Source organism: Pterocles gutturalis, unplaced genomic scaffold, assembly GCF_000699245.1.
Source record: "Pterocles gutturalis isolate BGI_N339 unplaced genomic scaffold, ASM69924v1 scaffold7264, whole genome shotgun sequence".
Classification (NCBI taxonomy): Eukaryota; Metazoa; Chordata; class Aves; order Pterocliformes; family Pteroclidae; genus Pterocles; species Pterocles gutturalis.
In genome coordinates, this window is record NW_010130603.1 from 1 (window position 1) to 27,744 (window position 27,744).

A 27,744-nucleotide genomic window follows, 5' to 3' on the forward strand; every position below is an offset into this window, starting at 1 on the left:
CTCACAGGGGCCATCTCTGTAGCCCCTTCCCTGCTACCAGACAAAGCCCACCACACAAAACCACAGCACCACGTTTAATGACTCACACGCAAATCACAAAGCTGCAAAAGTGGAATTGCAATTCAATTGCCTGTCTCTAATACAAGTAAAGTATTTTAAAAAACAGTTGAAGACCATAATTTTTGTTAGAAAGTCAAGCACTTAAAAGTTAGAAAATGCAATTTTCTGTAAGTAAATTTAGTAATACTGTCCCTGACAACCTCATCACAAGCCATTTGTGCACGGTATCCTGATTTCACTTGGGGCACAAAGCAGACCGCAGTTACTCGGCTGATGAACAACGATCCATTCTTCTTTCTCCTGTCCCATTTGCAGCCCCCTGATGCATACTATTCCAGCAACCTTCTAAAACCAGAGTGATTAACGTTTCTCCAGGGCTTATCACAATGTTATCCAAAACTTGTTTAATCACACCCATCTTCATAACAACCTTGTGAAATGACGGAGCAGCTACTCTTTATGTTTCAGCTGGGGACATGTGGCATAGATTGTAATCCAACAGTAGTACAATGTCTACTGGTGCCAGGTACCCAGTCTGAGACCTCCAAGACCCCTTTTTTTGATTAGTTAGCATTAACTTGCTCTTTGGACATTCAAAACAGAACCATTATTGATGTCAGTTGGAGTGATGAGTTCTGAGCATGCATGAAAAAACTGCCTCAGACCAAAACCCTTAAAAGGTGAATTAGTGCAGAAGCTTTGCTTAGCATATCTTCTTCAGAATCACCTGGGGAGGTGTTGTAGAGATGAGAATAGAATCTGCATAGCATAGCTATGTAGATATTGGTGCATTGATATGCACACACATACCCACAAATATATGCACACACATTCACTTTGTTTATCAATTGATTTTTACAAGGAAGGAGATAAATTACACTGCTATTAAAAATAAGTACTGAACAACAGAAAATGAGAATGGTAAGGACTGACCCCACATTAAATTTGGCATAACTTACTCTTGCTTTGGGCTAATTTGAAATTATAAAGTTTTTCCCTGATTCTCAGTTTGTGTCTTTTAACGTAGTAGTCTTGCTTTCTCAGAACATATCCCTTATTTTTTCATCTGACTTTGTCCTCCTTGAGATATTTATACACCCTCAACACACAAGTGAACAAAAGGATCAGATTAGATGGAGGAAGAAGCAAATTCAGCAATAGACAGCAACAAGCACTTTGCAGTACTTATCATCAGTGAATAAGGTCTGCATTTTTCCCAGATAAACAAGCAAACAGAAAACCAATGTAAATACATGGATAACCTCAATGGGTTCAGTGCTACAGACAGAAAATGTGCTATTTCAGGGGCTTCCAGGAGTAACTCTGTCAGAATCTTCCCTGATGGAGGCAAAACATTGCTCTAATTAAAGAATTTTAAGTGCATCTTTCTCATCTGTTTGGACTACTTTTTATTCAAAATACTTAAAATTGGCCAAGTCCTGTTTGAAAATCAGAAGCTGATATTTATGCTACTAAAATGTAATTTATAAATATAATGAAGGGCTTTAATTTCTTCTCCATGTTTTTCATATTTTAGGATATTGTTTTCCTATGTTAGTACCAGATGCACAGTAAAGACATGTTTATATTTCCTCTGCTTCAAGATAGCTAATACATAATACAGTAACATCCCCATGTAACTTGCCGGTATCTACGTGCCAACCTAAAAAGGCTCATCGTCCCTATTAGATTTAATTAGATCCAGCCACAACCGCCAATTAAGCTGTCACTTTAATATAGAACCAAAGCGTATGGATCAAATATGAAACCTTAATTGAAATTAGTCAGTCCTAGTTCTATTTTTTTCCTAAAAAAATGTTGTCCTTATTAAAGGTATTTTATTATTTATTTCAGTTTTAACTTCTACCAATTCCCTGTGAATGCTAAATATAAAAAAATGCAAAAAAAGAGATATTGGTGGAAAAATCAGAATGTACTATGGTCTGTATTATTTATGAACGATTAGGGAGACTAGGGAGAAGGGAAAGTTTGTACTAACAAAGCATCCACATAGTTTTTATATATCTTGAGCTTTGAGATGCTGAGAGGATATTTGTTCAGTTGAAACGCACATTTAAAAGCAGGCGGGATTACGTTTCTAGTCAATTCAATACATAAAAACTTGTGTTAAATCCAGCAGCAGACAAAGCATGATCCAACAAACTGTGACTTTTTAATGTTAGAGTGATTCTCAAGGAAAGTCCACTCTTAGTGTCTCTTTCTGGCATGGTAACGTATTCACAGAGTAAAAAAAAATAGCAGTTTTGAAAAATCACAATTCTGTCAATCTAAGCACCATTAATATATGTCTGTTGACTTTCAACATCAGTGTCCAAACTGAATTTGGGCTTTTTAGTGGATGTTAGCGTGCACAGTTGGCAAAAAAATCCCAGAATCCCTGACACATAAAATATCCATCCTTCTATAAACTACAGATTTTAGAAGGCACATATCCACATTGGCTTATGCTCACACTGAAATTAGTTGAAAAATAAAAAACGAAAAAAAAAATCAAAATCCAGCTGTTACTGAAGTCAGTAAGAAGGCTCACAATTTTTTCCCTTTGAGCAGAATCAGACCGCTGGTTATGAAGTGCCTTCTGATTTGAAAAGTACATCAAGCTGATGACTCACGTTCTCGAAGAGCACCTACATAAAAAGGCAAAGGTACAAATGTTAAGGTGCCTATTGCTACTTGCATACGTGGTGATTGTTGACTACTGATGCTACAGTTCACGCTGATTCAGCTCCTGTGTTACTGGAATTATAAGCACTGTGTTCAGCTCAGGTGGGACCATTAATACAGAGATAACAGCTTTGGAACTGGTCCAGGCACAGCAAATTTTATACAAATTCCCCTATAACAGAGAAGTCTGTTCTTATCCAGCTTCAACTTTTTACCAAAAAATAATAAAAATTCAGGTCAATCCCATTCCAGCAAGACAGGAGAAGAGAGTTTTTCTAAGAAGAGGGAAGTCTACAGATTTAGGAAGTCTTTTTTCTTTCATTCCCTTCCCCTCAAAATGGCTTCCTAAAGTGGGGATACAAGGAGAAGGTGACAAGAAGTGCATAGAAAAGATTTATTTCTGGCCAAGCTCACATGTACCCTAATCTAGGCACTTACACAAGTGAGGGAGAAAAAGGAACAGTGTGAAGTGGATGAGGAAAGGAAATGGTTAGCTGCATTCAGTTTTCATCCAAAGGGCTACTCATATACCAGAAAATACAGATTCTCTCTGACAATCTCTTCCCCACATAGTTTGGTATTTAAAATTACTATAATTTGCATGATTAAAGCTGACTTTTAGGTACAGTAAAAATTCTAGCCACAAATCTCCATCTTTAGTCTAAAGTTTTACCTTTTCATGTTTTAGCCCCATCTTGGCAGCTTTTCTGGACTCCGGGACTGGGAACTAAACACTAATGTCTGGACCTGATTGCCTAGGGTCCTCCCTGTGCATAAGCTGGAGCCATCAAGCACTTTTTATGGACCTCTGAATTGTCTTTTCCACTGTGAAATGCATTTGTGGTTTTCCCCTTGTCAAGTTGTGTCACAGTAGATATCAACCATAGTTAGTGCTGGGCAGCAGCAGATTTACAGGAGAATGGACCCATGGTGTTCCCTCTCTGCAGCAGGACACACCACCCCAGTCCTGGCTGCAGAGTGAAAGCTGGTCCATGCTCCTAGACAAGGGAATCTAATCCTTTAATAACTTTCCCAGGGCTAGACAGCAGCGTCAGTTTTTCCCTGTTAGCTTTCCTTGAGAATAGCAGAAACAGACAAAATTTCCTGTAAAAATATATGTACATAGTAAAAATTATGACAAAAAAAGGTCTTTCCAAGACAAACAATTCATAGCCCTATTACCTTTGAGAGTTCAGAGATGTATTGTCATATATAGGTAAATCTGGTTTGCAGCTCTGAATGACTCACAAATTAATGACTTTAACTGTTTTAACAAAATTGCAAATTTCCATGGAAAGAATTCGACCAATTTTTTTCCTCCCCCTGCCTCTTCTAAATCACAGAAATCAAAAGCTCTGACATTGCTTCATCTGAGAATGTTTTCTTGTTGAAATGAATATTTAGACAACATATTTATTTTTTAAAAGCCGTGCTTTTCTGAGATTGAACTTGAACTCCACTTACTGGCAAGTCTGCATTTACAAGGCTGCCAGCTGAAAATAACACATGAAGAAAGAAGTCATGTGGAACAAGTCAGGGCATGACACAAATATTAAGAAATAAAATTCCTTGAAATATTCTGCACTTACACAGAAAAAGTTAAAGTTTGTGGTCACAGAGGAAAAAGCTTGTAAGCAGTCCAAGGCAGTATACTAACTATTGTAGCAAACTGAAACACCAAAATGTTCTTTTCACAGTGGCCTGCAAGTATGACAATGTAGGTAAAGCTGAGCAGCTGACCAGGTGAATGCTTTTCTATATATCCTGCACAGTGCCCCTCGTCGTGGCAAGAGTGTCCTGGATTTATACTGGACGGGCAGCAGAATTTGAAGATAATGTTAAAGCTGTGGAAAACCACTACCATGAATACAACCACCCAAATTTGCTTGGAATGAGCCAAGACATTAAATGTTCAGAGTGAGATTGAGGAGAGGTTTAGAAATCGGTTGAAATGACCTTCTTCCAACTCTCCATAAAATTGATATGATAATAATTACCACTAGACTGTAACATTATCTATTGCTTGCAAAGTGCTTTGAAGTTTTTAGATAAAACTTGATGTGTAAGATATTAAAACATAAATAAGCCACAACATGAAGTTTGGGTATTGAGAGCATTTCAAGATAGATATGGGCAAAATATTTTTTACTGAACTTTTGATGGTGAGAGACAAAGATTCACAAGCATCAGTTCTGTGGAATCTTCCACTTAGCATCTCTTTCCTAAAAAGAAATAAGTCATCATCTTGAAAATATATGTAGACTACTTCCAGTATTAGACATAACTACGACATAACTATAACAAAGTCCCCTTTAATCATGTTTAGGAAGACGATTCAATTTATGGTAGCTCTCTAATAATTTACATTTCAAAATAGAACACTTATTGTAGAATCCTCTTTGCCATGTGGTTAAAAATTCTGCTTTTTACCCAGTTCTGTTTCAAGATAAGAAGGTTAAGACTTTCAGACTGCATGCTCAGAAAGAGCCATGTGCTGCTGCATTGTATAGCTGACTGGTATATACATAAATAATAGTGGATTTGTGAATGGATCTAATTGTGTGCACATGCAAACCAAGAACTGTGGCCTTTTATGCTGCTGTTTGTGCAACACAAGCCGCAGGTGTGCAAAGCGTAAATGTGCTTCTGCCTTTGGGCCACTGAGTAGCTATCGTACAATGATTTGTCACAAATTAAATTATTTCAAAGATGCAAAATAAGCATATCCTTCACCTGTCATCTCTTCTTTTATTATGCCTGATGCTATCATATCATATTCTTCCTAATCCTCCTCCATGGGTGGACTGTTTGCACCACTTCTGGTTTGTCTCTAACTGCAGCGGTATTGCTGCAAGTTTTCTTTCAGCAAAACTGCTTTTATTTGGAAGCACCGTAACATCTATCACAAGAACCAAGAGTGAGCCCTTTCTGCTGCTCTGCCAAGATCTTGGAACTCACCTCCTTGTACTGTGAGCGTTTTTGACCTGAGCTAATGTGATTCTTGACCTATCTAAGAACGCTGAGAATCAAACCGTCATCTCTTGGGAGAGGCAGGTTTAGCAAAATAATCTCAATCTCATTGAATCACCATGGCAGCAGAAAGAGATACAGATTTCTGTTGAGTGAAAGGATCTACGGACTGGAGGCAAGGTCACAGAAAAAAAACCAAAAACAACAAAATGAACCAAACACAATCCCTCCCCGCCCCCCAAAAAAAAAAAAAAAAAAGAAAACCCAAAACCTCTTCCCTCCCCTCTTCTGCCAATACTTCAGAAAGCAGTCCTAGAAAATAACGGGGGACTGAAAACTGTGCCACTGAAGTTGTGGTAAGTGAGAGCCATTGAACAAAGGTGTTGGGCTTGGAGGGAGCCCAGGGGAGGTTAATCGTATCTGTGCACGCAGGATGCGGCCGGGGATTACCCACGTAGCTACTTACCGCCTGAGATCCCTATCGTCCTTGCTAGCTCAGGTACGTTGGAGAACAGCTAAAACATCTCTACTGGTTTGGTCCATTAATCACTCAGGGCAAGGTTGGGGCACCCTCATTAACACATTTAAATCAGGCTGGCTACTGAGGAAATAAGCTGCACAGCGAAGTAAATAGTGAAATAATTTGGGCTGTTATCAGCTGTCCTCATACGCAACAAAGTATTAATTGATAGGAAAGCTACACTGGTGAGGTTTGAATGCAGACTGGCTGTTCTCTTCATAGGCAATTAAAGAAAAACATAAATATTCAGAATTGAGGCAAGAAAAAAGGTAAGGCGTCGGTATGGTGTCTCTCTCTAGGCACGTTCTGCTCACCTGTGTGAGACCTGGGATGGAGGGCTGATGCCCCGCTGCCTGACCCCATGCATCAGGTCTGTATAGAAACCACTACACAGCCCTACATCTCATTCATCTGGCTGCACAGCCTGCCTCTTGCTGAGCACCCAACATCAGCATTAATGTATTCCCTCAAAATCCATGTGGAATGAGGTAATAACCTGAATACAGGACTGGGAGCTCCTGGTGCTTTCACTGATGCACAAGAAAAGGGTCAGAAAGCACTCAGGCAACCCAGTTCATATTCCTTCTTTGCAAAGAGATGTCGATGACGCTTGCAATCCCCCAAATCCCCCGAAACACCAGCGAGCACTGCTGCTTGCTGTGACGGCTGCTCATGTCAGGGAGCAGAAGCACAGGCAGAAGGAGGGCACAACTCGCGAAGGAAGGAACACATTGCAGTTTTGTGTGGCGAGCATGTTCATTTTAATTGCTGGGGAACAATGCTACTCCACACCACCCACGGCTTGGGCCTCTGACTTAGTGGCACAGTCTGTCCCTACACATGCAATATGGCTCGCTTGGTTTTTATTATTATTTTTTAACATCGCTTTACAACAAGTAATTTAACGGTTTCTTTTCCTGTTTCTGAGTGGCATTCGTACACTGTTTTCAGGGTAGCTTTCTGTAATTTGAGGCACACATTTCTCTCTTACCACTTCGGGAAGGAAACTGCAGATGGTTTTTTTGCTGCCCTGAGCTGTTATCTTGGGCAAGCCGCTGCCTGCTTTACCTGCCTCTGCAGTCTGTCCCACACTAACGCAAGGTTAAAAAGCACTCTTTATGCACAGGGAACAGATTTATGGTAAATCCATGGTATTTTTAAACAATCACAATGAAAACCACTGTCATGTTTTCCTTGGTGCTGGCGTGCTGCTGAACATTACGTAGGGTTCCCCCTCTTGGAACAGTTTTTTACTGATCTTGCTTTGTTTAAACTGCTTTGGTGCATGATTTGATGGAATGTGTGGAGCAGAAGGAAACTTTGGATTGAATGCCAGATGCCTGCTTCATTTCTCTAGCCTACAGTGTTATTAAAATATTACCAACTGGTTCTCAAGATCTTTCCACTGCAACAACTTAAAAATAATTTGGATATCAGTTTTTTTTGCTTACTGTTGTGTTGTGATTGTTGTCTCTGTTGTCACAAGTATGAATATCAGGTAATGGGTACCATTCCTTTTTGTAGTTAGTAGTTTTCCTGGGGTGCTAGTGACAGGAGAAATGTATGCATTAAAACAAGCGTGATGGAAAGCAGCTCTCTTTATAATTTCAGCCCAGCTGCTGTATTGATGGATACAATCTTTACCACATGCTCCAGGTGGCTTCTAATGCCTGACTCCCTGCAGAAACCTCTATTTGCACATCTTAAACCACTTATTGGATTTGAACAGGATTTTTCAGCCTGAGTGCAGTAACAGTGTTCACTTATGTAATATTTGTAAATCCTGGCTTTACATTTCACTCACCAGACTATCTTCAGAGGTATTCAGCAGGGCCTTTATGTGGTCTGATACTTGCTTTTTAGTGAGATCCCGTCAACTTGTACGGCTACAAAGCGCATTGCTAAATTTATTTTCCATCATTGTCAGGGGTTTACAATGAAGTGTAACTCAATTAATCAGCCCTTGCTGAATAGTGCTTTTCTTTGTCACCAGATTTCATATAAAATTCATCTGAAAGCTTTGTATTCAAAGTTCACAAAGGTTAACCTTTATTCAGGGCATGCATCTCCAAAGGCTCTAATCAACTTGTCTACTGTTGTTTAAAACTTCACATATTACTGTACCAGTTGCTTTGAATTATTGTGCTTGAGACCTTTATTTGGTGTCTGAGTGACTGAACTGGCACACTGAAGGCTGCAAAATAAAGGGCTTTTATAATTATGGATGGGTAGAGCAGTTACTAAAGGATATATATTCCATCTTCTCTTGTGCATTACAACTGTCCACCACCCAGACATTTACTGTACATGTTGTAGCTGTGCAATAAAACTTCAAGTGTTCTCCTTCCCTCAGTAATTCTGTGCACAGCCCAGATCTCGTATAATGTTTAAGGGACTTAATAATAAGTTAGTGTACTAATTAGTGGAGACAAGAGCAGACACCCATGATTTATAGCAAATGCCCAACAGATGATTACACTAAAAAACAAGTAAATCTTTTCAGCAGTGAGCCTTTACAATTAATTGCACATCAGTATACTTATTTTGGTCCTTTATATTAAAGAAAAAGGGAAAAGATGAAAATGTTCCCTTTGAAAGGTGGACCTTATGGTGGCTGCAGGTGTTTCTGCTGATAGAAGGCATTGGTATGCAGAAACAGAACCATTTTCAGATAGGATAAACTTCTATTCCCATCCTCCTTTGTTTAGTATGAAATATTATTCTTCACTTGAGTGATGTTTGCATTCCTTTCCAACACAGTTGGTTTGATTTGTGACCTGAATACAATGACATACATACCAATGATCCATTACATGAACTAACATATTTGGGATTCTTGAAGGTGGGAATGCAAGGGGACCGCGATACGACTACATTATTTCCTTGAATTTTGGAGTAAATTGCACATCCTTTTTTATTTTATTATTTTTTTTTTCACTTAAATCTCATGAAGACTTACTTAAATCTCATAAACTTACTACGAATGTAAGGCAGCTGGACTGACACAATAGATGTAAGGAAACATTATTGACCCTGTAAAACGGATTAGCACGACAGACTGTAACAGTTCCTCCCCAGCCTTTACAGTCTGCTGGATCCAAAGTCCACTTTGCACAATCTCCCAAGCAGAGAATGTTCTCCAAATTAACACATTTTCTAAAATACTTGCTAAGCTACAAACCCCACTCCAATGGAGCAGTTGGTGTCCATCCAGTGAGTATTAGGCAGACAAGAATTTAGATAGAACGTAGAAGAGAAGCCAGCAAATAGTAGGCTTGAAAATGCATCATCAGAACACTAAATACAGCAGTATGCAAATTTAACAAAAGTATTTAATTGAGACATTGACCAAATCTGAGGTAAACGAAACACAGAATATAGTTTATAATTCACATTGAAAGATTATTTTGGGTTAACGACTATTACATTTAATGTAAATTATTTTTCTTAATTAATACAACATAAAACAAGAATAAGTTTGATCCCTATATGTTAAACAATAACTAGCAAGAGGAGGATTCAAATTAGTCATCTGGCCTCTCATGGCATCATGGACTTTTTCTTCAGTCTCACTGATGTAAAAATGTCCATGTCTTCATCTTAAATAAGGCAAACTTGGCATTCTAAAGCAGCTTTTAATTTTCCATCTGGAACTTCTTCCAAAGCAAAGATGGCTATTGCACTTCCAAAAGATAAAAGAAAATGAAAAGTACTCTTAACCTTATTCTGGTTTTTTCTCATTTTCGTTGTAGTGTTAGAAATATTATTTGAGGCAAACTGAGAGGTAAGGAAATGTGAGGGAGGGAAGAAGAAGAGACGTAGACATGAAATCTCAAAAGCTAAAAATAATGGAAATTCCCTAATGCTTTCTTTTTGCAAAAAAATGTGTTTCTCCTTCAGAGAATTAGGTTTCTCCATCAATATATTGGAAAATTGAAGATGATCCACAAAAACCATTTTTCAACCAACACTGCTGTAATCACAAGGCTGCTAATGACATGCTGCATAGCTGCAGGACAAATCAATTAATCTGAACATCAATATCTCCATCTGTGATATGAATATAATAATTCTTCCCTTTTTCTTTATTAATTTGCAATATTCTCTCTTCACTTGCCAAGTGCCCATAGCATTCATCGTTGAGGACTAATTCCAGGGAGCCGGAGGGGCTGACTAGCAGAAAGGCCATGAACCCACAGACAGAGGTCTGGTCCAAAGCTTTCACAGACAGTGGGGACCTCCCCAAGAGCAAGGTCTCTGTCCTGCTTACCACAAGCCAACATTATCCCAGGGAATCCCGGGGGTGAGACCTCTCACCATGGCATCCAGGGAACCCAGTCTGACCCCATGGTTTGGCCACCCATCAGTGTTGCCTGCCGTTGGCTTGGGGAGCATTTGCTCAAGAGGCTATGCCTGGTGTCAGCTCCCTTACTACAGTGTGACTCTGATCGAGTATCAAAATATTTTATCCAGGATGGCCTTAAAGGCTGCCAGACACACAGCAATAAGCCTCTCATGAGGTACTGACTAAAAGCCCGCCAAAGTTGATGGGCAGTGCTGTCACTGTAAATAGGGTCCACAGCACTTCACAACTATTAAAGTCAATTTTACTTGGGAGTCATCTCTTCTAGGAGCGACTTATCAGTCACTCTGCTGGCACGTTGCAGTCACATTGCTATTACAGCCTAGTCACAGCCCCCGTTACATGACAGTTGCTTTAGAGTACAGAGCAATCCCATTGCACTTACTTTATATTGACAGTTGTACGATGCCACTGTCATAGCACAGATATTTCCTTGTCATAACTTAGCGACACTGTAGTCACACGACAGATACTTTTTTAGAGTGCACTGAATCTTTTGCATGGAAAACTGATAATGGCAGTCACTGCTTAGTTATCTCTTACCTGTAGCTATGACAAAAACATTTTGTGGTGGTCACTTGCATTAGGTGCTTTGACTGTCACACAAAGAACCACAGAAATGTCACTGTTGCTCACTACAGGACAAGTCCTGGGTCCTTAGATCCACTCTAAAGTCAAATTAAGCTAGGACCTTATTATGCTTACAGCCAATCCCATACTTTGTATAGGCTTCTTAGTCTTACTGTTCAAATAGTGTACTCATTTCCTCTGGATTTTGAATTGTTATTCTTAATAAAGCTATGTGAATAATTAAGCGTATAATTCTGTTTGCATATTTGCACAAACAAAGAATCCTTTTTTTCAAAAACATTTGTCATATAATTTCTCATTATAATTTTGTAACTCTTTGTAGCTGCTGTCTTGCATGTATTTAATGAGCAACATGTAGGTTGTGTATTGATTTTGTTCAAACGGCATATTTCTGTTCCCTCACTGACTGATGAGTCCAAAGAGAAGTCACTACTGATGTTAAAAGTTCCTTCAGCTTTTTGAGCAAAATGTTACACTGGAAACTGAAACCGCTTTTAACATTATGACACATATCTTTAAAAAGTAATCCTTTTCTGGCTATTATATCAATTTAGAGAAGGGAAGAACTTATACATGGTCTAAGTGAGAAAGTTTAAATATTTGTATAAATGGAGAATTTGCAGTATTGCCATTACTGTACACTTAGCAGAATATTACAAAAGTTGATTTTCCCTAAATCTCCATAACCCACCAGCAATGAAATACTGTCCTAATTCAAAACTGCATCAAAACTCATCACCTTGAGGTCATTTCACACCAGCACCAGATAATCAATGCAAGCCTCTTCTCTAGTTATAGAAAATATCCCAGTGTGGAAGAAATAATAATAAAAAAATCACCCACCCCCAAATTATTTTCTTTGATACTGTAATGAACTATTGATTCTATGAGTAAGTGTTCCATATTCCTGTCCAAATAATCTTGGGACTGGCCCTTGTCCTAGGTTCCCAGCTCTACAGTTGGACTTCATTACAGACTGTACACATTGTAGGGGCTCGTGTTTCACTTCAAGTGCTGAGTTGGATACAGCAGAATAATTTCTTCTTAACTGTCGGCAAACTTTGCTGAAGACAATTTTATCTTTCTGAGCTGTAAGACGTGAGGAGAAAAACTGATTTTAAGTCTTTTTTAAAACAACTTTCTTAAAAAACATAACTACAGCAAGCCCTTCATTTAAATCTTGATAATTTCAACATTTTTTCCATCTTGATTTCCCAAACAGCAATTTTTTGCTTTAAATTATGTCAAAGATAAGTGTTGTTCCTCCTCAGGGGATGTTTCTGTATACTCAAAGCCAAAGCTCACCACAGTGGATGTCATACCATAGTATGACCGTTGTGGGAAGGAGACTGATTTTTAGTACAGGCTGCTACACTGATACTCTTTCCTGCACGTTGCATTGTGGCATTATCTTCTAATTATTCACCTGGTGTATTTAAGATGCAGATCTTTAAGTTCTTTCCCCCTATGTCTCTCCCACTTAAATGTTCTTGTTTTCAAAATCAAGAGCATACTGCAAATTCTATTAAGCTTTATAAAATGCAAAGGCAAAGGATGCCCTTGGAAACACCACTGCTTATATCAGTGGAGGTCATATGGACCCAAAAAAAATTGACCTTGAAGCCCAAATTTTAAAATTATGATCCCTCTGATTTTAACAGGGATCAGACCTGAGTATGTCAATGTCAGTTTTATGAAAACTAGGGTATTTTAACAGGAAAAAAACTCATTTTTACCTGCAAATGCAGCACAAACGGAACAGGTTTTGTATCTGGATACTTTATAGGCTGTGTACTTTTGCCAGTGCTTAAAAATGACATATGTACGTGATGTGCCGGTGCAAAGCCACATTAAACAAGAAGCCTGATGTTCTGTTGATAATCTAACATCTACTCTAGCTGATGCCCTTCACACTTATTTTCAGCACTGCATTACTAAAATCTCTTGAAATAAAATTGAAAATGAAATAATCTTAGTATAAAGTCAAACTAGAAAAGAATCAATAAGTGTTAACATTTTATTAAATAATCAGGGGAAAACTAGCAAGTTATCCCACAGAAAATAAATTATACTAATACAAATGAACAAAAAGCTAATCAAGAAGAGGAATCTGAACACCCACAGAGGAGTTTGCAAGCTGTCTTAGGTTTACTTCATTATTATGAATATACAGATAATATCTGATGAAAAATGAAGACAAAAATCTAAAACCAACTTGTACTGCTATATGACTAAAATCATAAGCAGACAGATTATGCAGATCTGCCGAGTGAAAGCTTCCAGTCATTTCCCTTTTCACAGCACATTGCATTCTTATACTGCAGTAGTACTCAGCATGGAGCAGATCTGCAGCCATTCGGTGGCCTTCAGCTTCAAGACCTCTCACAGAAAGAAAGACGCAACGGACGTACATACAGTCTTGTTTTGAGGCCTTACACTGTGGGGTGTATTTTGCACCAAACAAAACCTATGTTTTCTTAGGTATCACTCATCTCCAAAATTCTGACCCGAGCCTGTGAACTGCAATGTGGCCCATGCCAACTCCAAAGAAATTGTTTAGGATGTAGAGAATCTTTTCAGAATGACCTATTCCTATATACAATTTTCCTGGCACCTCAAAACGAACATATATTTTCTCAGTTTGGAGGAAAATGGGTTGAAAACATCTGTTTTTCATGCCGTCACACTTTTTTAATTTAAAGAGCAAAACCAGAAATATATAGCGGAACTAATATGGGACACAGTCTTTTTACACTTATATGTACTATCTGTAACTGGAGCAATAAAACTTTCAAAAACAAACGACCTTTTTTATGTCCCCTTTTATTTGTCTACTGTTCAAATAATAAAGAAAGTCTATAAAACAGTTCTACTCTGTAACTTGTGAAGTTAAATCCAACTCACCAAAATAATGAAGGAATGATGCTCTTTTAAAAATAGATCCGGTTGTAGCTTAATTAAAAAAGTTAAATACATTCCATTGCTATGAGGCACTTCACAGCAACACACAATTTATTTTCCGGAATTAGTACCTGGGTGAAAAAAAACCCCTTAAGTTCAATGCTTACTGTTATGGATTAAGGTAGTAGAGGTGTAGGATGTTATCAGTTTATTTTTTTGTTATTTTTAAACCGTGCTAGTGATCAGTTTCAATAAATTATGTGCAAAGACAAGGAGCTGCTTCCTTGGTTTTTTTTTGTTAATGTAGATAATTTATTTCTTCTATGCGTTTCAAAATATAAAAATAAAATATTTCAAGTCGATATGTTTCATTGTTAAAATGTTATTTCTGAATAGTTTCCTTTATGCACTGAAAATACCTTGTATTTGGGTTATTATGAGCAGTATTTTACTTATCATCTAATACTACATGATTTGTGTGTGCAGTATTTATTGGATATTGTCCAGGTGAAGTGTCCACATAGAGGGCCAATATAGCTGTCATATAGTCCACAGCAAGGAAATCCTGGGCAATGACCTGATATCTTTGTAGGTGCACAAACACTAACTGGGTGGCTGGCCTGCACACCAGGGGTATGTATGCACTGATGGGGCATCAGACCTGGCCGTGGCTGAGGGTCATGGCTCAGCCAACCTCTGCCACTGTCAGATAGCATGCGCTGTGTCTCTGGGACTAGCTGGCCCAAAAAAGATGATTTGACAGGTCATGTGGTATGCTATCCTCGACTGGATACACAGACTGTGTTGAAGATTTCCTGACTACCAAAAACTGCTAACTAAATGTGACCACAATTCCAGCAACATCAAACAACACTCCATTTGTCCAAAAGCAAGATTAAGGGATTTTGTCCAAAAATTTAACTTAGTGGTATGCAGAGCTGGTTTAAGTAGTTTAATAAATACAATTAGCTATCCTTGACTGGATACACAGACTGTGTTGAAGATTTCCTGACTACCAAAAACTGCTAACTAAATGTGACCACAATTCCAGCAACATCAAACAACACTCCATTTGTCCAAAAGCAAGATTAAGGGATTTTGTCCAAAAATTTAACTTAAAAATTGGCGGTTATCTTCCATTTGCATTATTATGATACCATGGCTGTGCACTGTGGAAGACTCCCTAGTTATGTGCACAAATATGTTCACAGCAGCCCAAAGCTTGAACAAGGCATACAGTGATTAACTGTTGGTTTTCTCACACGCTAGAGAAGTGTGGGGTGGATCAGAGAATAACACTGTGATATTTTTTTTAATATATTTTTATATGAACTGTGAAATAGCAAAACATCTGGAGATGAGAAGGACAAGTGCAACAGGGAACATACCAAAAGGTATAAGCAGGAGTTACAACACAGATTTTAAACTCCTGGTGGTACTGTGTGCAGAAAAAACCTAGCAATTGAGAGTCCAAGAGGAAATATAATGTTACTGAGGCAAACGTGCCAAGATGGAAATCATCAAACAGAAGCTGTTATGCACTAACTCAATGCAGAAATCACTCAGTGCCTGAAAAAGGGCACTTCCATGAACTATCACAGAATCACAGAACCACAGAATAGTTGAGGTTGGAAGGGACCTCTGGAGCTCATCTAGTCCAGCCTCCCTGATCAAGTAGAATGCCAAGTTGCAGAATGTGTGCATAAAAAAAAAAAAAAAAAAAAAAAGGATAGAACCGTAGTTACACAGGAAATCATTAAACTGCAATCTCAAGAAATAGCACAAGCATGACAAATTACATGGCAAAAATTCAAGACCAGTAATGGCTGGTGCATACAGATGATGTGTCATAATGGTTTTTGCCTACAGAGAAGGACTTCGCTTTGCCAATATCTACCTTCTGACTTCACCAAAAAATTCACTGCATTCCAGTGATACGTGAGTGGATTGCGTAAAGGTCATGATTATCTGTTGAGCCAAATGGGAAATGCAGATGAGACACCAGTTTCCTTTGATGAGCCATCCAAAAACATCCTTGAAGAAATAGGCACAAAATCCGTCATCGTAAAAACTTTGGGGAATGAAAAAATGTGCACTACAGTAATGCTGGCAGTGTTAGCAGATGGTATAAAATTGCCACCGTATGTGATCTTGAAGCGGAAAACAATGCTGAAGGACCAGCTGCCTACTGGAATAATTGTTAGGTGTCAAAACCAAGGATGGATGTCTACAGACTTAATGAAGGATTGGCTGAACATCATTTGGAACAGGAGACCAGGTGTGCTGGTATGCAAAAGGAGAATGCTTGTCCTAGGTACATTCAAAGGGTATCTAACACCAGCAATGAAGAATATCATTGGAGAAATGAATGCCACTCTTACACTTACAGTCATACCAGGAGGAATGTCACAACTGCAGGTGCCTGATGTAGTAGAGAACAAGCCCTTTAAAGAGCGTTTGTAACCCTTATGGCTCTTGGCAGGGGATCCTGCTGTAACTCCTACAGGGAAGATAAAGAAGTCCTAGAGCAGCACTGCTTTGTCATTGGATTAAGCCAGCATGTGATCAGATAAATCCAGAAGTTGTCACTGAAGGGTTTTTGAAATACTATATTACAAATTCCATGACAGAAGCCAATGATGATTTGAGTTCAAAGAAGAAGCTGAGAGTGGTGAAGACACTAAAAGTGGGGAAGAAGTTGAAGATGGTGCAGAGTGACAACGATGGAAATGATGAAGGGGTGCCAGATGAAAAATCTGGACTGCAGTAGTAATAAACCATAAGAGAAGACAATAGACTAAATTCAGGCAAATTATCAGTGAAGAGTTTATATCCTTATTGTATTTTGGTTACACATATGTAAAAAAGTTATTTGTTTATAACATTTTTCTTTAGGGATGTTATTTTAAATTCAGTATCATTGACCCTGGGTAATATGAGATATTGTCTATAACATGAAAACGCAAGGGAATAATTTTGATAGACTACATTCTGAGAAAGCAGTATTAGATGAGTATATCTGAGGAGCTAGGGAAAGCAATTTCTCTCTAAACTATTTACCAATCTGTTATGTAAATAGAACATTTGTAAAATAATTTAAAAAAAAGCCAACAACAAACAAACTGCTTTTCAGTTGGTACTGTTACTGGACTGAGTGACAAATTTCCTAAGCTCAGAGAAGACAAGGACAAGGATCTGTTGTGAATAAGGGTTCAATGCCTGGCCCATTGTTTTTATTTTGGTGTAGATGTTCTGTGAAACCCAAGAAAACAGCACAAATATTGCTTTGATGACACTTAAAGTGAGACACAAAAAAGCAAGCCAGCCTGTCTCTCCCCACCGAACCCAAAACCAACAGAGCCACCCTTGCACACCTCCATCTATGGAAGTCTGAAGATCTGGAGAATCACAGAGACATTCACAGATCAGGCTGTTTCAGAGGCAGCTGGAGAAGGAAGTTACCTCCAAGGTTTTGATCCTCACTGGTACCTTGCCAGAAGAACTCCAGCTCTTGTGTCTTCATTTACTGTGATGAGGCTGTTGTTCACAAGGAGCAGATCTAGAAGGTTAGAGCAGAAAGCTATGAACTTCTGCCTGTGGAAATGAAAAGCCAAGGCACATCCCAAACCTGTGCTGTACGAAAGTGCAAAAAGTCAGTGGCCAACTTGAAACTCAATGCATACCTTTGCTGGGAAAGGACTAGTGAGGCAGCCTCCTGCACTGGAGAGTTCTGTGCAATTGTCTGCGCTGGAGAAAGCGAGAGGCAGAGATACCACCACCAAGATCAAGAAAAGACAAACACGAGCCAACGAAGTCTTTCCACTGACTTCAGTGGGTTTTGGCTCAGGTCCCTTGCAAATACTGTCTATCTTAAAGGTCAGCGGTGGAAAATTTGGATGTTTAATATTATTCCCACTTAAAAAAAAAAAAAAGCAACAAAAAATATTCTCAAGCTAAGATTTCCAGGCGTACAGTGCTTTTTTTGTTGTTGCTGTGTGGAGGAGACCAACAGCCTTTTGCTGTGAAATGCACTTATGTTATAACTGGTTCCCCAGTACATTTATCTCTTCAGCTATATATTGCTTTATTTATCCATTCCTATCAGCTTTTCATTTGTTTTTTCTAAACATTGGTGCTGACTATACAGAAGCCAAGAAAATTCAAGGCAGTTTCCAAAGCTGATCATTTTTTCTTTCTTTTTGTAGTGAAGACTCCAAACCATCTCTGATGATTTAAAAAATGTATGTCTATGGTTTATAAGCAAATTGACTTCCCTCGCTATTCTGTGATGGAGCCTTAGAAATCACACAATGCCTGTCACTACTTTTCAGATATTTAATAAATCTGGTTCGATGATTTTCTGACAATTCTCCACCAAACTTATTCAGGCAGCCTGAGTCCCTCTTAAAGAAAAAAAAAAAAAAAAGTCAAAACCAATGCTGTATGGATTCAATTTCAAGCCAATAAATTGTTGATTAATCTGGCTCATGGTGTGTATAAACTCAGACTTAGCTCTAATGGTAATCATCTCCAGAGTGCCATACAGCTGCATGCTTTCATTTCACACCAAGGGAGCAAGGATTAAATCCCTAATGGAGAAGACGTATAAACAGTTTGAGTCTCTGCAACAAGCACAGTCCCCATGGCAGCGTATTTGTGTATACAGCACGTGAACGTGTGGAAATGAAGGAGGGATTGGTTTAAAAAAATAATAATAATCTTCACAAGGTGACTGGTGCAACATGTAGGACAACAGAAATGAGTGAGGGAGAAACCCTAAGTGGAGTGGGGCAACAAGTTTAGCGGGGTGTATTGCTGTTCGTGAGTCACCTACACCGGCCACACTCAGGTGGCGTAGCGTAAAATATCTCTCCTGCTCTGAGTGACAACATATGTACGGTGACAGTCTGAGACAGTGAGCCGTTATGTGCAGGCTGCTGATAGCCGTAAACTCCTAACAGCTATGCACGTTCATTAGTGTGCCGCCCTGACCATGAAGTGGTTCTTTAAAATGTGGTTTTACCCAGACCCTTATTTTCCACCGTACAACCTTCCCAAAGCTGTCCCAAAATCTCTAATATAACAGTGTTAAACACAATGTATTTTTAAAGCTCTTTTTTTCTTAGAGATTTTAAATCCCATGTATTGGTAACTAGCTTTTAAAATGACATTATTCCTTGCTGCATTTAACTCAGTCCAAGAGGAAAAAAAAAAAAAAAAAGATGCCAGATGTCACGGGGCCAATAAGCAGGTGGGCCGAAGCTTCTGTACCAATTCAAACTGGCACCACATCAAACCTGGTGGGTATAACCTTTAATTCAGTGCTTCCCTGGCACCAGATCTAGTGCCATCTGCTTAGCTTTGCTAAGCTGTGCTTGTTTCTGTGCAGGGACGATGCCAACAATGCAAACTGTCTCCTACATGTGCAGGGAATCATCGGTGCAACTAGTTTTTCAAGACCCATATGGTGGCATCTGCAAATGTACACTGTCAGCATTGCTACTCATACCACCCTTCGTGTTTAAGAATGGAAGGAGAGAGCCCTGCTTCCCAATTCACATCCAGCTGAAGGGATATTATCTCTCTCTATGTTCTGGTTCTGAAGGGTGACTCCAGGGTGAAAGGAACACATAGATTTTAAAGAGAAAGCAGTTTAGAAATCAGGCAAGGGAATCAGGGGAAATTAAGAAACAGTTGGGAAAAAAATTATGATTTTGTGGAAACCCTCCTAACTCATTGCCTGAAAGCTTCCCCGATGTAGTTAAAGCCAAAAAAATCACTGCATCTTGGCAGTCAGGGCTATGAAACGGTCTAATTTCACAGCACTCACCCCAAGACATGGATACTTCCACCTGGCAGGAATGGATGCCATACTATCGCCTCTTCTCCATGAGCTGGAATCATCAAGAAGAGTACAGGTCAGAGGGACAGGGTAGGTAGAGGCTGTCTCCAGAACAGCTATTTTGGTGCTTATTCCGGGCATTAAGGAAAATGGCTACTGACACAGAGTAGGGGAGGAAACAATAAACCCATACGCAACGGTGAGCAAACCTAGAGCCATTAAAACTCACTTCAAGCTCTCCAACTTAAGTTTCTCTTTGTTAGACAGCAGAAATATCTCATTCCAAGTGCAAGGACAAGGAAGGGCATGGGGTTTATGGCCAGCCGATGCCTCCTCCTTGCATCTCCCCTGCCTGCTGACACACATCCTCAAAAGTGCAGGCTTTGCAAGTGCTTTGCAGAGCCGGCAGGTGTGCGTGGCAGTTTGGAGAGGAAGGGCAGAGAGGCACCATCCTTGCTCACACCTCTGAGCATTGGGTTGGCATTTTCCACTCCATGACTTGGCCACTCAGACATTCCCACTGGCTCCGATACATCACCACCTATCACCAACGCCAGTAAGCAAGATCCTGACACGCTGCTCTGCCAACCATCATCAGAACACCTCTGTGCAGTCAGGAAAAGTACATGTTGACCACAAAGAGCAGCTCTCCTAACTGCAAAATGATTGATCGCTCTCACAGAAGGACAGAAAAATTTGCACCAAAGGGTTTGAACAAAGCTGCTTTCTTTGGATTGCAGACTCTGTGGTGGAATGGTTAAATACAAACAAAAGGGTTTTTTTTCAGTCGAATAATTTTCCACATTTGATTTCACGGAAATTTTCTATTGATCTAGCAGTCTTCAAAAAAAAAAAAATCACATTTATATAGAGCATAGCTCCACCTGACAGTGTGGCTTTAAAGCAAATCCTTCTTCCCTTGCTCTATGTTCCTCTGATCCACAAAAATTCTGTAACACTTTTAAATAAGGAAAAGGTTAACCCAGCAGTTTGAAAATTAGGAAGCCTGCTGCCATTTTCCTTTGAAACCTCAAGCAATTCTCTTTTCCTACAATAACATGAGCTCTCCCTCCACCTCCCTTGGTGTCATTGCCCTCCCACTGCATGAGCAGCATAGCCCTCTCTGGGTCAAATTCTGCTTATAGTTCAAAGCAGGAGCAAAAATTATTCTTAATTTGCAGGAAACTTATGAACCTTCACTAATTCATGGCTTAGTTTCAAGATGTAACAAACCATGCCAATAGCACTTTTTTAAAATTTTAATTCTACCATCCAGGTTGTCTTCTCTTTATTTAGCGTGAGATAACTGATCAGCATCAAACACAGCTGCAAGTCATGTCACTGGTAATGAATGAGGACTTTTTTGTTGCTGTTATGAACAGCTAGCTTCAAACTGTGACCTTTAAATCACTCTAGTCCAAAACTGCCTTTTTAAAAATTTTTGCACTCCACATATTCCTTTCCTTGGCATGCTGTTTTCTGAAAAATTGCAATTAAGGTTATAACTAATAGAAAACAAAGACTTCTTTATGGAAAGGCAGTCTCGTTTGGGCAGAAAGATACAAGCAGAAGAAAGATTTATTTATTCCTTTGATACATTAACAAAGCATATATGCCAACGTAATCTGTCTCTGAGTGTTAGACTACAATTTCTTCTTTTAAAACAGTTCACCATGACTGGTATACAATCCGCATGACATTTCTGAAGGTGTCCTCATCATGTGCGTTTCCACAAACAGACAAACTAGAAAAGGTTCATACTTATTACAATTTTGATGCAGATGCTGCTGGTGCACTGCAGAAAACAGTTGTCAAAATTCACTGCTTGCACTGTTAAGAAGCATTTTTTTGTTTTTACAAGGAAAGATTATTTGCAAATACTCCCTCTTGTGATCAAAGCTAGAAAACCAATGGAATCATTTCCCACTGGTTCAAATCCTTCTGACTGACATTGTTCAAGTTTTACAAATAACCTGCGTACAAGATTTTTAAGCCCTTCCATTCTTTGGTCTCTTGCCTTTCAGAGATATTGAAAAAAGGCTCATTCACCTCCTGATGAGGCATTGCATGTGCTGAACTTCATATTTCAATTCATTACTCTTGTGAAGAGGACATATTTAAAAGGACGCATTCATTTCTCCTTTCCCAGTTGGTAAGACAATATTTTAAAATTCATAGGTTGGTGAGTCTTCAAGGACATAAAGCAGCATTTAAAACAAGAAAAAAAAGTTCATTTTTTTCATCTTAGTGTCTTCACTGATTTAAAAAAATATATAATTCTTGACACAAAGTCCTTCAACTTTGAATTTCACTCATTGATCAAGGGTAGCTGCTGGACATTATGAGGTTAACAATACAGCACCTGCCTTAGACTTTCCAGAAGATTGTTTAAAATGCATACAAATATCTGAAAAATAAAAAGAAAGTACATAAACCATGTTTTAAAGGGTTGTTGAGCTGTCTTTTTCTGGTTAGCCAAAAAGAGATACTGGCCTTAGAAAATCCCTTTTAAACCAAGAAATTCCACCTCTAGTACTCATTCAGAAAATCCAAGTTTGTGACAATCCAGCCTTAACTCTTAGCTGATATTTATTTTTCACAAAAAACTTATTTAGGCAACTAAGTGTGCCATGTACAGATTTAAGTCTTAAATTTAATGTCTTAATGTTTCTTTGAGAGTTTACAATTAGCGTGTTACTTGTTTGCCTTGCTGCCCAGTAGACACGCTCCACCACTGATATTGTTCTGTCACTGTGGAAGAGGAATATCACTTCACAAATAAAGTATTGGGCAGGGTAGAACACACTGTTTTGATGGAGAGAAGATGTTAGTTAGAGGCAAAAAATAGTTAAGGAAACTAGAAATAAAACACCCAAACTTTGACCCATTTATGCGATTTTACAGAGCTCTGGTTGCCCTCCTCAGCTACTCGAGGCAAACTGAAAGAACCCATGATCGCTTATGCATTTCTATATGTGGTGAGCAAAAACATGAATGCATCTGCATTTGCTCCTAATTATTACCACATGAAATGTATGTGGACTATTGCAGAGTTAGTAGAGAACCTCTTCGCTTAGCTATGACAGACCATGTCTCTGGAGGATCCCAGCCCTGTATGTCACTCTAAGACCTAGATCCTACAAAAGTTTCTGTTTATACTTCAGAGAACTCCAACACAAACTTCTGCCAACTCTTCATACTGATTGCTCATTGCTATTTACTGGACATCTCAAAATATTTTTTTCCCCCCACAGGCATTTTTATTTATTGCTTTGGTTTACTATGTATTCCATACTCCCCTCCTTGCATGCCAGTGTATTTTACTTTGGTCACCAATAAACAGTTGTTATTTACCTCTACAGAGGTTCCTCTCTTCTTTGTTCTATTGAGATTGCTCCTGAACTTTCTTCCAGACACTCTTACACATACTGCTGAAGTGCCTTCTTACACTATCTTATTCAGACATATCTACACCATCCGAATACCAACCTATATCTAAACCTCTAAAGTAACACTCATGGCTTGGACAATTTGCTTCCAGGGTTCTCAAGGCTCAGTAGCAGACTGCCACATGCCCGGAGTAAGAAATGATTAACAGAACATTCACCCAGTATTTTTGTCTCACTTGGTTACGTCAAAATATTCATATAAAATTATTTGTTTCTTTTCTGTCAGCAACACCTTAACCGTGGATTGTCTTAGTTTATGAATGAAAAAGTGCTTAGAAACCAAGTAGAACAGAGCAGACAAGGAAAGGTCCCTTGGCCCAAGCTGTGCTAGAGCACCAGAGCAGCATTTCACAGTAAACAACGGCCAGGGTAAAACCTTTTAGTGTTCCTCACACTCCACTGAATGCTGTTCTAGTGCGTTTTCATCAGGGGTGTCATAAAGCACAGGCAAGAAATGGTCTCTGGGTTTTGCACGTCCTGAGGATGGTGGGGCTGGCTCCCTGCAAGCAGAACTGACCTTTCTGGAGCATTCACTCTGGCATACCAGGGGCTGAATAACCTGAGAGACGGACACAGAGCACACGTAAATAAATTAATATGAAAATTCCCATGCAGGATATGCCTTTTGCAACATGTTAACCCTTTCTGCAGAGAATTTATGGACAAAGAAGTTGTGTTGATAGCTGCAGTCATCTGTGCTAACTCCTCCATAACTTCATCCATGTGGAGTGAAGTATTTCTTCAGCAATGTCTGGAATGTTCCCACATCTGCTTAATTTATTTCAGAAACGCCAGCAGTGTCACAAAAAATGTTCATCTACACAGGCTTGTACAGGGTCTCAAGCTCTAATAAATATTATTACTTATTAATCAGTGACATTCATTTTTGTATGTTTAAACCGATTAAACACAATGAACAACTACAGAGACAAGAAAAGTATAATCCCCACTGCCATTACATTCCCATTTAAACAGATGTTTCCTTTCCTTGTTTTATAGACTGGAAGAAGTAAATTAGTTGCAGAGTTTGACAACACATTTTTTACAGCAGCTTACAAACTATTTAAAATCACTAAGCAGGAGTATTAGCATTGCATTTGCTCCGGGGCTACCATGCTGGTGAAATAGGCTTACAGACACTTCCCTAAAGCTTATGAATGATTCAAACCCACTTGATATGCAAAATCATATATACATGCTCTCTCTCAGATACTACATGCTATGCCTATTTGTGAGAAGGCATGCCCACCAGCATCTAAAGTATAGTCTTTATTTTTATTGAGTAGAATTCCAGCTCTGAACGGGATAAGTTGCCAACCACTGTAGAAACATTAATCTCCATTCTCAAAGAATTTATACTAGGATTGTAAATCAAAAGGCAAAGGGAAGATAGAGCCACTAAACAAGAGTGTCAGAAAACCAGGAGAGGTTGTAGCTATAGTGTCCTATTCCATGAGATGTTTAACCACTGTCAAATTTAAGACAACTGGGTATATATTGATCTTATCAGAGTGTGACTGCACTGTTATATCATTCCTAGTTGGTAAAACCAGTCCTTGCTTATTCAGTTCATAACCATGCCTCACACTTGCATGCTTTCTGTCCCTGCCCTAAAAGAATAATGGCTATCCAACCACCCTAGGAAAAAAAAAAAATATTAGCATAAAAATATTTATTTGGTGTGAGGAATGCATCTCACAAAGAATGGGGAATTTCTGAAGTTCAGTTGCACTGCCAAACTACTATAGACAACCATAGACAAGCACAGACTGAACATATTTATATACAAGGTAGATTCCCATACTTCTAAATCCACATCTTTCAAAGAATACTCAAAAGATTGTATTTAATTCCTGGCTGCACATGCCGCACATGTTGGGCTAGGTTTGGTAGCAAACTTTGAAGATGGAGGCACATGAGTCAATATGCAAAGGTCTGGCCAGTCACTAGGAGTTTGCACAGAGGCAAATGATGGATTTCTGGTATGCATGAACAGGGAAAGATTTGGGCTGAGAAAACATTGAGATACAGTTCTTTTGGAGATGATTGAAGCATTGCAACAAATTAACCCTCTCCCTCTTTTCCTGCAAGCTATGTCTTCATGACCTTTGCTGAAGGAGGTGAAAGGAAACTATCCTGCTGCAACTTCAAAACCCCTGTTGCATGGTAGTAATGCTCACACTATGGCAAGGAGGAGCTGGTCTATCAGCCTACACACTCCTAGGATGCAGATAAAAAGTCTGGGACACAAGACGCATGAACAGAGAGCCACTGGCGTTTTGGACAAGCTGTAGTCTGTGGAACAGAAATTCAGGAGAGCCATGCAGAAGAAGAATGCCATCTTAAGAAGAAGACTTGATGAAAAGTGTGGTTGAAGTCACAGAAGGAATACCGGGGTAGGAAAGTACTGGTCCAGCTAGTGTACGCTGATACATTGGTAAATCTGCCTTCATCTATACCAGCTCTGGATTTTAACTTGATATTACATCTAAAAGAAAGGCAAATAGTAAATAACATTTCATTAGTTTGAATGAAAATATTCAGGAAATGAAAATTGAAGTCTGGCTAAAAAAAACCTGACTGTCCCACAGAAGAATAAATGTAGATCACTTATCTGCAACTTAAATTTCAACCCCCAAAGTGACTCTCGCATTGCCAGCCCAGGGCCTGAGGAACCTGCAGTGCAGCTGGGTGCTCTACGTGAGCCTCTCCCACAGCTCTGTAGATTTCTATCTGAAGAGAAGTAGCAATGAGAAGAAAAGAAAGTTGAAGCATGCTGTAGATGTAGTTCCAAGACAGGGCCAAACAATCACCTGTAAATGATTTTTTAAAAAAATACCTAACAATGATAATGACAAAACAGGAAAAGAAATTGAAAAGCAGTTAAGTGGAGCACTCCGAAATGTCTCCGCTGAATTATGATAAGTATGTATTAGCTGCAGTATGTTTATCTATGTCTGCAAGAGAGGATTAGCTGCAAACATTCTTCTGAGATAAACCAGAACTATTTGGTGCTGGCACTGTTAAATTTTTGTGATATGCAGGTGTTTGGAGTATGTGTGCAGCTTCCTCATTGGTTTTGATCCAGGCATTTCCACTGAGAGTATTTTTATGCACTAAATGTGACAAGGTATATAGAATAATGGCAAACACTCCATGCATCGAGCAAAAATAGCTTTATTTACATTGGAGTTTAAAATGGTTTCATGTGTTAAGGGCAATGAATGTAAGTACTCTGTCAGGAAAGCCTGGGGTCAGTGAATTTCACCTGCTTCTAATTGGCAGGCATCCCCGCAGGCTGCATAGTGCAATGCTTCTTACACATGGACAAGAGCATAGCCACCCCATTTCTGACAGCAGAGAGGGCACAGTGCGAGCAGGGACTCAGGGTGGCTGGGAGAAGCAGTCCTGGGCAGAAGGATGGGTGAGAACAGTCCTCTGCAGTGTCTGGTATCTTTACAATGCACCCCTGCTGCACCAGAGCTCTTCTCTCCAGCACACTGCCATCTCCGTCCTGCTCTAAATGGCCTCATGCCTGGTCGAGATCTGCCGTTTGTCACCTTCCACCTTGTCTTGTTCCCAAGCTCTTCAGCTTCACTCTCCTTCAAGGGCCCAACTTTCCTAACCCTCTTGATGAGACAGGCCAGTAAGATTTTTCTAGCAACTTTGAAAGGGAACCACTTCTCTCTGCTTGGAGTCTCTTCTTAGGTTCACTGCATCCTTACTGCTCTAAATGTAGCAGCTGATATTTAGCAGTGATTTAGGTGTTTATTTCAGAAGCTGTGCTCTATGTGACATCCAAAATCTAGGCACAATTTTGATTGGATTCAGCAGACTGGACGCCAACTTAGACATGTAAAGAGGAGATTAAGTTACTCAAAACCTCTGAAATGTTACAACTGCACATTTTTAACATTTTAATGCATTTCACTTTTGATTTCTTCAAATCTCACATTTAAATTCTCATTGCAGTTGTGCAACCTTCAGCTGAAGTCATCAAGGATTTTTTTGGCACTAACCCTGAGATGAAAGGAAAGAAGTGTGTTTCCAAACACTAAAGATTACAAGTTATTGATAAATTCCTGTGGATTATGGATCTACTCCCATATCACTTGAGTTAACAGGATTTTTACTTCTGGCTACAGTTGGACGTCTGTATGGCTTTCATTCACTGTAAGTCTGGAAGCATTAAAAATTTAGAGTAATAATTTCCATTGAGTAATACACCTAGTCAAAGTGGACAAAGATTTACATTCACTAATTGCACCCAAAGGATATCTACATATTATCACTTGATGATAAAGGTCTGACACACGCTGTCTGCTCATAATTAAAGAAGTAGATTCACCAGTGTTGACAGAAA